The sequence below is a fragment of the Zea mays genome, chromosome 1 (genome assembly GCF_902167145.1).
Source record: "Zea mays cultivar B73 chromosome 1, Zm-B73-REFERENCE-NAM-5.0, whole genome shotgun sequence".
NCBI lineage: Eukaryota > Viridiplantae > Streptophyta > Magnoliopsida > Poales > Poaceae > Zea > Zea mays.
In genome coordinates this window covers 78,116,437-78,128,346 of record NC_050096.1, presented here as the reverse complement: position 1 = coordinate 78,128,346, position 11,910 = coordinate 78,116,437, and the positions used below count along the sequence as shown (strand labels likewise).

General features: G+C 41.4%; 1 long non-coding RNA gene and 1 pseudogene across 1 annotated transcript; both read right to left on the bottom strand.

Moving 5' to 3' along the window:
* Positions 1–5,529: 5,529 nt before the first annotated feature.
* Positions 5,530–5,949, bottom strand: LOC118476016 (uncharacterized). Its single transcript, XR_004855271.1, has 2 exons — positions 5,742–5,949; positions 5,530–5,628 (listed from the first exon to the last, which is right to left on the bottom strand). It is a non-coding gene; the product is annotated as an uncharacterized lncRNA (long non-coding RNA).
* A 593-nt stretch (positions 5,950–6,542) lies between these two features.
* LOC103644734 (putative SWI/SNF-related matrix-associated actin-dependent regulator of chromatin subfamily A member 3-like 1) lies at positions 6,543–11,623 on the bottom strand (annotated as a pseudogene).
* Between the last annotated feature and the right edge of the window lie 287 nt (positions 11,624–11,910).

The following is an 11,910-nucleotide window of genomic DNA, read 5'->3' as shown; positions in this document are numbered from 1 at the left end:
GGAGTTGAGAAAGTTCAACACAGCTGAAGTTCAGCTCAGCTGCAGCTGAAGAAACTCAACTCAGCTGAAGTTCAGCTCAGCTGAAAAGCTCAGCTGCCGCTGAAGAAGCTCAACTCAGCTGAAGTTCAGCTCAGCTGCAGCTGAAGAAGCTCAACTCAGTTGAAGTTCAGCTCAGCTGAAAAGCTCAGCTGTAGTTGAAGAAGTTCAGCTGCTTTTCAACAAGAACACTCTAGGTTTCTCAAACCTAACCATGGTCTACCATAGAATGTTAAAGAGATTTTTGTTTTTCAAAAATAGCTTTTGAATATAGAGGTTTGAGCTTTGGCAAACACCAACCTTCTTTTTGGATCCCCCTTTATAGTACGACGATTCCTATACTCAAATTAAATAAAATTAATTAAGTAAACTCCTTGAGTCATTAGTGTCTCATGTGTGATTTCTCCATGGTGTTGCTTCATAAGGATCACAAACATCTTTGTCTCACCTTTTGAAGCAAACACAAATCAAACCCTGTGACTTGTACCATATCACCATATATGAGTTCAAATCATGGTTTCAAGTCACCTTACTGATGCATCAACATGTTATAACTCTTCATAGCTGATTAGTTCATCGACTTAGCGCAAGTACTCTCTTCTTCACCTTAGCCATGGTACCTCGGTCTACAAGCCGTCGCTTGGCCTTCACCTTCGCTTAGTTCCTCGAAGCCCTTTCCTTGCTATCTTCACCCTATCAAGCCATTCTTGAGTCACATCCTATTGAGCATCCATTGAGAGAATCATTTCTTCAATATTGTGAACCTTGCTTGAATGTCATCTAGATATAACTGCTAAGATCAATCAAGCTCTAGTTTGATTCTCATATATTCATATATGGACTAATAGTAATATGGTCAAGCCAATTCACGATTCCTCATATCTTATTCACTTTGGCTTGACCAATCCTCTTAATCACTTCAACCTCTATTATGATCATATTTATGCATAGTGATTTCTCAGGACTTGTCCATATATTCAAACCAATATACAGACCATATTATATCCATTCGCATTGTCTCACTGGTTATTTGACCTTGTGTTGAACCTTGTTCACTGATCATTATACACTATTCGAGTATGTTCATCATACTGAATTTCCTGTTCAACACTTAGCAAACTTGTTAGACCTTTAAATGTGTTGTTAACTTGTTATCCAAATCACCAAAACTCACAAAAGGGATGAATGCACTTTCAACAAGCCTTGCCAACCTCTGTATCATAATGTGACAACTTCTCTATGAATCCCAGGCGGTGGCGGGATGGAAGCTGGTTCAGCTTGCTTGATATCAAATCCCTGATGAGCTAGAGTTCGATGTGAATGGTGTGCTGTCCACATGGGTCAGGACGCGGTACATCAAAAGTGTTTGTCCTGTTCTTATGCTGTTGTAAAATAAATATTATTAAGTAAATATATAGAGTATAACTGAATATTATGTTGAAATTTTAAGGAAAAAAATATAAATAGAATCTTGCCTTAAATTGTGTTTCAACGGATGGTACAACTGTGTAGCAGGTCTCTGTGCTGTTTCGGAACTAAAAAAAGGCGTGTAAGATGGAGTACAAACTATTACACACATATAAAATGGATTTTCATTTGTAAATTAAAACGACACTGCTTCTATCCATGTACCATATATAAGGCAAATTAAATTGATAAAAAATATAATAGACGCGAAAAAAATACCGAACAATGCCCAAATGGTTCTTGTCCTTGGCGTATCTTGCCCTTGTCAGCTCTTGTCAATGCTTGAATAATATTCCTATCAAAATATTTGATGCGTGGTGTTCCACGTTTATTGTGAGGTGCAGCTGAGTCATGAAGATGATCCAGATAGTACAACTACAAAAGCATAACATGAATCGTTGTGAGACATAACAAAGCATAATCTAATGTAGATGATATTTGCATACAAAAATCTGGCTACATAAAACAGACAAAAAAAGTTATATGCTTACAAGAATGACGATGGAACATCCGTAAATGGTTGTAGAAACATTGGTAACACTCCTAGTATGCCACTTCTTGGCCGCTTGGCATAAATCATTGAATATTAGCTGGCACCAGTCCATCTCGTGGAAACGATCAATTTCCTCAGTTAAAAGAACCTCATGGTTAGTTATTCCCCAGCTTGCAGTAGGGAACAACAACCTATTGAACAGTATTAGAAAGAAGAATCTGATGCTTAGATCATCGTCAAACCCTTTCCTTAAACGATCTTGTAGAGCTGCAACACCAAATTCTTCTTTGGATAAACCAAGTTCATCCCTTAAATTGTTTGCAGCAACAACTTCATCAATGCCTAATGCCTTTCCTCCCCCAGCATTTGGTAACCCCAAAATGAGGTGCACCGTCTCCTTTGTAATTTTTAGCTCCTTCCCTGGGTCGGCTCGAATTGTCATTTCATTATGGTCAAGCTTTTCCATCAGCCAAGCTAAATGAGATCTACTTCCAAGCGTGTCAACTCTCATATCAAGTATACTGGAGAACCCCCTCCGTGCAATAGCTTGACGTTGTCTGTCATTTAAAATCTGAATGCTTACTATAACATCTTGGGGATTGCATCTCACATTAAGCCTCTGCTAAAATAATGTAAACAATGAATAACGTAAACATTTACATCTGCATAATCTCAACTCAATGTTTAAATCAAATCTCAATACAACATAATTTCACGCAGAAAATGATATATTGGCATTGACCATCAATTCTAACCTGTCAGGGGGGAGGGTCCACTGCTTTCCTCCGCTTTGTAACTATCTTCTTCAAGACTTTTGGAGGACTGTCATCAAAGTTACACTTCTTCGATAATGGCATAAAGTCATCGTCCTCGTCACCGGCCTGCATTGGTTTGTGTCTGACAGTATTCGCCGGAACACGGGGTATGTCGACACTAAAGCACTCTTGAGTAGACTGAATTATAATTTGCTTTGGATTAGACGGAGGTCGGTCTACGTTCTTCATGTATGATTTTCCTGCCAAATCAAACAACACATATACATATAAAACGTACAAAAACAATCTTATGGAGCAATAAAAATTCTGCTCATATGCAACAGCCAATTAATGTATAAGCTAGCTCTTTCATGTGTACTGGCCCTAAATGACTTACCTGCTTAACAATGAATGTACAGCGAGATGTTTATGGCATAACACGTTGACGTATATAGCATAATTTTTTGAACAAATAAGCATAACACGGTGTTGTTTAGTGCATAAACTTGTGAGACGTTGAAGATTATAAATTTGTGTATCCGTTTAACAATGAATTTAGGCTGATTTGTTTTTTGATATATGAAACAATTGAGTTACTATAAGGTGACACTGATTTACGATACAATTTGTGTAAATATTCAAATGAAGGAGTTGGCGGTAGAGGAATTACCAGTGTGTGGAGGGGAATGAGAACCGACTGATTTCGGGTCCCTCTGCAGTGAAGAAGACCAAGGCGACGGCGGCTCGGTCAATGCGTAGGAGACGCTGAAGTTGACGGCGGGTCGGACTCTGCGTTGGAGACGGTGAAGGCGACGGCGGGTAGAATCTCAAGGGTTCGGCCGCCGCGGTGGAGCGAATGCGGCTCGGTCTCTACGGTGGAGAAGAACAAGGGGGCGGCGGCTCGGTCTCCGCGATTCCGGGTCCCTCTCCGGTGAAGAAGACCAAGGCGACGGGGGCTCGATCTATGCGGTGGAGAAGCTAAAGGCGATGGCGGTCGGTCTCTGCGTTGGAGACGCTGAAGGCGACAGCGGGTAGAATCTCTAGGGTTCGGCCGCCGCGGTGGAGAAGAACAAGCAGACGACGGCGATAATGCTAGGGTTCGGCCGCCGCGTGCATTACGGGTGAGGTGAGCTGAATAACTGTGTGCTCGTGGGTGGATTCGTGGGCTCGATACACGTACTCTGCTGGGCGAAATCTACGCGAAGGCCCATGGACCGCCGACACGTGGATTACTGTTTCGTAAACGGAAACATAAGACATTGTAATACCAATATTTGTGTGGGGACTAGTACGGCTGCCCAGATTGCGGGAACACAATCTTCTCATGGGCCCAGATGCTCGAAACATGCGCATACCAGAAGTGCATAAACTGATACACAAATTAGCATAACACGTAATAATATTTGACGTAAGCAGGTAGGTACAGTAAGCCAAAAAGTGTACGGTGCGATCTGCGCACCTGGTCGGTGGGTGGTCGGGGCTTCCAATAGTTATTTAGAGCTCAGGGCTCTAAATACATATACTATATATATATACTATATATACTATATATATATATACTAGGTGAATGCCCGTGCGTTGCTACGGAGCGAACATGTTACGATAAGATACATTAAAATTCAAAATACTAATTACTATTTTATGTTCTTATTAACATCTTTTAAAAGTTAAGATATTTTACATACCTTAAAATCCCTACACATCAAACAAATCCATCATGTGCAGTAAAATGCAATAGAGAAGCATGCAGATACTTTCAGTTTTCAAGCAACTAATGCAAAACCAGAGAAACATTACCAGCTCTAGGCAATAAAAACCATGGATTTAGGTGATCATTGTAAATTTAATGCTGATGCTTTATTAGATCTGACCCAAAAAGTACAAATGAAGATGATGATCAAAATGGCAACTCTTCAAATATGCTAATATTTGCCAGTGTACACCAAGGAATTCAAAAGAGCAAAATATTGGATTCGAGTAACTCTTCAAATAATGTTTTCTTCTGTGACTACAGCGTGTAACCTCCCATGGCCTGCGATGGGTTGGTACTGTCCAACCTTGCAGGCATTTGGCGGTAACCGTATGCTTGTGGGATCTGTTGGTGAGCAGGATACCTTGAATCCGTCACTGGGCCATTAACTCTTACTGATCCTGCTGTGGCAAATGGAAAACAATCTCAGGACAGGGAGGAACATCGTAAGTCAGAAAATATCAACAGATCATTTGTAGTACTCTCTCCGTACCAAATTATAAGTCGTTTTGGTTTTTGTAGATAACATAGTTTTTGCTCTGTATCTAAGCCCAAACGACTGACTTGCAATTTGGAACAGAGGGAGTTGGTAGTAAGTGAACACGAAAATACCTGCTTGTGCTTGCAGCCCTTGTGGAGTCAGAGATGTCCTGGTAACATTTCCAGGACTACTTGCTTTCTCCCAAGGATTCTTACACGAATCATCAGAGACTGGTCTAACCCTTGATGACATAACAAGAGGTTGTTCCTTGGTAGGAATTGGATTCGAGTGAACCACAGTGGTCCTACAAAATGAAGCTGCAGATTAGCAAAACCAAAAGGCAAAAGCTTTCACTCAACTAAATTACAGTGACAAAAGGACAGAAGCCCAGACAAGTGGGAGAAACTTTCCCGACTACTCCTTACCATTGGGCACTCAGGCCACAAGGGAGAACCTTAATATGGAGAGGAACTAAGATGTAAATGTACTTGAAATTGCACCTCAAAGCAGTGTGAAAATGAAATCAAGACTATGATGCCCTATTTACCTGGGAAGAGATGCATGTTTCCTGTCTGTTGGAACTGATGGGCCGTTACCACCACTCTCTTCAAGATGAGAAAACTGCTTCTTAAATTGATCAACAGCACTGCATAAAAATAGTCAGCAACTGTTCCGTCAAGTGTTCAAACGAATGGATACATGAGCAATTACATGCATGCGCAAAGCAACATACATGTGCAAACACAGAAAAGCTAAAACCTTGGGTAGAGAAAGGTTGTCCTCTCTGTGCCATTAATGTAGCTACTCAGCAGTTGTGGGTGATATTCCAGTATCTCCCGGAATAACAACTCTCTTATCTCTTCCTTTGACATTCTTTTGTGCTCAAAGTCAAATTCCACTTTTCTGATTGGCTGACAGGATGGTTCTCTTTCAGCCCTAGCAAGACCTTTGAAGTATGGATCACGCAATGCCTGAAACAATTGAAAGAGATGTTATAAATAATTAGGATCACAAAGTAAAGTTTCTTTTAAAAGTACGGAGAGGGCACTTCTAATATTAAAAGAAAAATACAACATTCATATTCGTTCATGTTTGAAGTAGTGTACCGAAAAAACATCATCCATATTCCATTGTTAGAACTTAGTAGTGTACCAGTGCAAGAAAGATTAAAAGTGTGGTGCCAACAAACCTGGATTATTTTGTCAACAACCTTGTAAGCTGCATTCTGACTGAACATGCTATTTTCTCCTCTCCATCTGGTGCTATCAATTTCACTGTTGTCGTAGATAAAGCAAGTGTACCACATGTTGCCTGCAAAAGGATGAATCATATTTTAAGCCTATCATGTTCCTGCTAACCAAAGTTTAGTAAATTGTAGCTCAACTATACCTGTACAATAACGCTTCTAAGTCTTCATCAGTTACGTGCTACAAATTGTGAACAAATTGGGTTAGTTTCCATGTGTAGAGAATGTACATGTTAATGTGTTATAATTGTGAACCCGTAGAGCAATTCACCCGAAGAGGTCACCATTGCTCACAAACAAATAGAAAGATCGATCTAGTCAGTTGGATCTGCACAGCAGTTCAGAGTCCAGAAACCTATGCCAAAAGAGGGCAGCACCGATCGAACCAACTGTCGCATCCAGAAATAAGTATATAGCAAAAAATTAAAACAAGAGGTGGGAAAAAGTTGTATCTCACATGAACACAAAAAAGTGTTGGGAGTCAGGCTTGTTGGGGTCTAAATGTTGTATTATTTGAAAGAATGAAAACATGTGTTCATCTTGATTTTTAGCATGTCACCCTCATCCTTCACCATTTATAAGGGAATATGGCATTGCCACCAACTTTATTTTAGAACACTGATTTTTGGCTAGTTAGGACCAAACACACAACTATCTTCTGCTACATAAGGTTAAGTAGACTAAGATAGTTAGAATACTAAGCATCCGCAGGACTATAAAGCATAGGGAAGTCTAGACAACAAAAGGCAACAAAGTGGATTTCTACTCTTGATCTTTAATCAACAGTGAGCAATAAATGGGAAACAAACTATGAGGTCAACACAACCTGACAGATGATGCTTCTTTCTACTACAAAAGAACTATCCTAGCCTTTTTATGCTGATCTAAATTCTAATTGAAATTTCTAAATAGAAGTTGAACAACTCAAACAAAGCCACAATGATTGCATAAGAAAGCACACATGCTGATTGCTGACAGCATGAATAAGTGCAAGCCAAAAAGGACTACTTCATCTCTTGCAGAAGGACAATAAAAGTTCTGCATATAAAGAAACACATACCAATGTGGATCTGAATCTGAAACCCACACACATGACATTCTAGAAATAATGTGCCTCAGCAAGAACCCCAAGTGACTAAAAAATGAAAAGAGTCACAAGTACTATAATTGTTGTTTCAACTTCCAAGTACACCAAACAATAAAGAAATATGGTGCACAACATGCCGGAAACAAAAATGACCTAGACCACTTTTACAAAAATCAAGAAAGCATAGATGTACTGCTCCAAGATGGATCACCTTTTTTCAAAGACCGAAAAAGGAAAAAAACAAAGTATATTGGTGCAAAGAGCATAATAAAGGTGCACTGAGATACACATAATCGCATAGTATGTTCTGGGATCAATGCACTTCAATAGTCATTTTAATGATGGGGGAAGTCATGGAATGAGAAACATACCTTTATCAACAGGTTCAATACAAGTGGACCAACAAATTCAGAAGCATCATTGCCAATCTACAATGTTGAGAAAGAGAGAGAGAAAGATGAAGAGCTACTGAGAATATCACAAAGTGTTTATAATGGGGAAAATATTAAAACTGTAATTAAAAGGTACATCATCTAAAGAGAATGTTCCATACTTCTAGCACCTCGAGTAGGTAGTATATATAGGAGATGTGCAGCAGTACAAATCATGGACCTTTCTTTCGCTCATCCGTGAATTGCTTGCTACAGGGTACGGTGTGCGTAAAGAAACAAAAAACCAGTAGGCAATGCCATTTGACTACTTATTCGATTTGCAGTGAGGACACACGTCTGGAAGGTTTCTCTCCCACATTATTTAACTCCTTGCTTATTAGAATGTCTTTCTTTTTCTTGGCATATAGCAAAATATTAGCATGCAGAATTTTATGGTTTGAAATTGTTCCTTTTTCTTGGGGCTATATATACTATAACCAATGCAGCAATTGAAGGGTTTCATAGAGTAAAAGCTTCAGACACACAAGACATATGGAAATGAATTGTGAATGGATAAAAAATTTAGTAAAAGTGTAAACACTGGTAGCTCTAAAATTCTATAAAGAATGAGCACAAGTTGTTAGAATCTAAAAACACACTCATTGGAAATTAGATGGTATAAACTCTTTTGTATCTTTTTGATTGGGATTCACTTGTTCATCTTATTTCTAGGTTCGGACCTTGGTGCTGGTCTGCTCTATTTGGAAACAAGGGGGTTGTCGTGGCTATGTCGTTCTAAAAGCGACATTCTTTCCCTGAAATTTGTGCACTCGGTAACAAGCTAAACTTATTCCTGCTTTGTAGTTTTAACTGATTCAGATATCATTTTTTTGGTTTGTTATCAAATGAGAGTTATTGAATATTTTGCTTGCCTCAACCTTTTGCCTCACTTTCCAGTTAGCTTAAATTTGGTGCATGTCAATCTAATGCATGACTACATGATTCTCAAGTTTTGAAAGGAAAGCAATATGCCACAAATGTGTCCTTTGCTATTGCAGCATATGCCGTAATCTGCAGACATGCGTAATATGGATATTTATTGCATAGAGTGGGAACTTACTCAAATTCTACACAGAGGTGGCGTTCTTCCAATGGTTCCTCTAGTACGGTCCTTCACAGTAATTTCTCAAAAAACTGTAAGAGAAGACCATTTATCAGGAAGGACGGAATGGGAGCATTTAAACGCCACAACATTAAAATGTCGAGGAGCCCATTTGGAATAAACTTTTCATCTGGCTAAGAATCAGTTTATTTGAGTATAGAAAGTACAATCCAATTGTTGAGAAGATTAGAACTAAAAAAATGATGGAAAATTGTTCAAACATCCAAGTTATATCTGCAACTTATTTTAGGGAAATGTTTTTTTGGTTGTGGGAAAAAGGAACAATATATCAAGCACACAGAGTAGCGTACCATTGAGGTGTAGGTTGAGGTGGTCGCTGTTTAGCAGCAACCCCGTGCTCACAGTCACGTACCTGTTAATGAGAGAAATCATTAGTTGGAACTTATTACTAATGATGTCTATCAAAATGGAACTTTTTTTCCTACAGAAAGCAGAGCTGCTATCTAACTTTCTAACTTGGCTGAACTGACAGCATAGTGACAAAATTCATTGGCAATAAGGTGTCTTAGAAAAACAATCCGAATCCGACAGTATTGGACTCTTGTAGAAAACAATTTCAAGACACATGCTTTAGTGACCATGCAATGATTTAAGGCTTCTTTGAAGAACGACAGGATATTGCACATTGCACTAACATATGGCCAATGTTGGTGAATAAAATGAGTTTCTTTCCTTCTATAAATAATCCCCTGTCACTTATACACACCAACCATCCACTACAAAGGGCGATGTAAGCTTAACAAAATTAAGCATAAAACCAGTTACTACTATTTGTTAAGTTGAATGGATAAACTAAAAACAATTACTACTTGTCATTTGGTTGTAAATAAAACAAGATAGAATTCCTTTCTAAAAAAGCTAAATAATACTTCATGAAATTGGGCATGAAAACTAACAATACAATGCTTGACATATTTATATTATTTAAGAAACAAGTCCAGCTCATTTGAGTTAGCACATCTCAACTATCGAGTAGGGCAGATGAAAGGCTTGCTATGGCCATACAATATCATGATAACAAAAAGGCAGAGTTAAGATAAAAGTATAAAAAAGGGCATACCTTTGATAGAGTTTGCAGGAAACAATGCTTTCATGTCTAAAGGACACAATGCAACATCATCACATAGCTGGCGGAGCCTCAGAATGAAATAAAGAACGGTTGAGTAATTACCCAAAATCGAATCTCTGTCACCGAATTCCTGCATTTTGTTCGTCCCTTCCTATTCAATCTAATCATAGTATTCACGCTCCTCTGCAGAAAGATCAATATAACAAGCCAAAACAGTTTTGGAGGGAAGTTCAACCATGCTCTTGTTTCCATCGTCCATCTCTTTGATTCTCCGCAATGAAATAGCACCTAAGAGGTTCTGGGATAAGCACACAAAAGAAACTCAAAATTTGTGAGTGAAAGATAAGTATTTTTAGATCACTTTGAGCATGCACTGTTTAAAACACCAAATTAATCGATGTCCTATATGGTGAAAATTAAGAAGACAGGAAAATTCAGGTCAACTTACTTGCAACCGTGACAATCCAGTCTTACTTCCTTTCTCTAAGGGGTGCTGGATCAAGCTCTGCCAGCAGCTCTTTATTGAGAAAGGCTAGAATCTCAAAAATGCCATGAGGGTGTATAAATCAAATGAGCTGTTCTGAATGGGTGTCCCAGTGACCACCCACCGCCTCTCTGCATTCAGAGCGATAACCGCCTTCGTCTGCCGTGCTGCAGAGTTCTTGATCACATGGGCTTCATCCAGGATCACACGAAACCACTCGATATCCTTCACCGGTGAGTCCTCCTGCTCAAATTCTGTCCCCAAGATGCTGTAGGTGGTAAGAACGAGGTCGTACTTCAACAGCTCCTTCTTATCTCTCGTCCGCTCGCCATGGTACATGTAGACTTTCAGGCTGCCTGCTTTCAAGTACACCTCCAGTTGTGTCACCCAAGATGAGAACACCGAGGGTGGGCAGACCACAAGCGTGGTCCGCGACCCCTCCCTCCGTCCTCAACCTTCCTCCTCTTGCTTCCTCTAGCCTTCTTCACACCCACATTGCGAGCTTTAGTCCTTCCAATCAATGACAGGAGTGTAAGCGTCTTCCCTAGCCCCATATCATCAGCGAAGATCCCGCCCTTTAACGGCGACGGTCGTTTCTCTGTCTTTTGATTGGTAAGCACGTTCTCGAATCCCCCATCTTCACCTTCTTGCCAGAAGGGCGGCAGGTCGGCGGACTCCTCCCGGTGCACCATCCACCCCAGCGCCTCCTTCTGGTGTCCGAAGAGCTCGGATAGCACGACATCCCGGGCGGGTCCATGGGCTGAGTCTGATTCTTCCTTTCTTTCCCCACAAGCGAGAAGAGCTTATCGACGTCGCGGTCGCGGTCCGGCTTCTTGAACTGCTCCATGATCGCGGCCGCCTGGGAGAGGGCGAACTCGGGGTGGTCGACATGGATGAGGTCGATGCCGGCCTCGTAGAGGGCGAACTCGAGGCGGTGACGCGCACTTGGTACGAGAGGTCGTTCTCCGAGGCTCCAACACGGCGAGGAGGCGACCCCGATCTCTTGCGACGCGTCGAGTATGCCTCAGAGGGAGCGGACCCTGAAGAGGAGCAGGCGCTGCAGCCGAGAGGGAGCGGACCCCGAAGAGGAGCAGGCGCTGCAGCCGAGCTGAGGGGCGCGCGGTGGCTTATTGGGGGCGCACAGGGGTGAGCTCCGACACGTCGAGAGGAGAGACGAGGTGGGGCGAGGGGTTTCGGCCATGGGCGGCGGCAGTTGCGAATTGCAAGATGGCGGTGACGTGTGCGACCTTGGGTTCCTCTCCCTCGTGTGCGCTGAATCGGGCGAGGTTGAGGTCGTGCACAGGGAGCGTGCGGAAGTGGTAGAGCTAGCGGCGGTTGAGGTCATGGGGGAGGAGGTCACGGGAGTGGAGCTCGTGCGTGCGGCGCCGTCGCAGAGGCAAAGGTTGCTGAAGAGGATGACAGGCGTCGTTCGCATAGGGAAGTTGGGTGCGAGGGACACTGGGCCGCACCAATCGCTGGGCCACACGA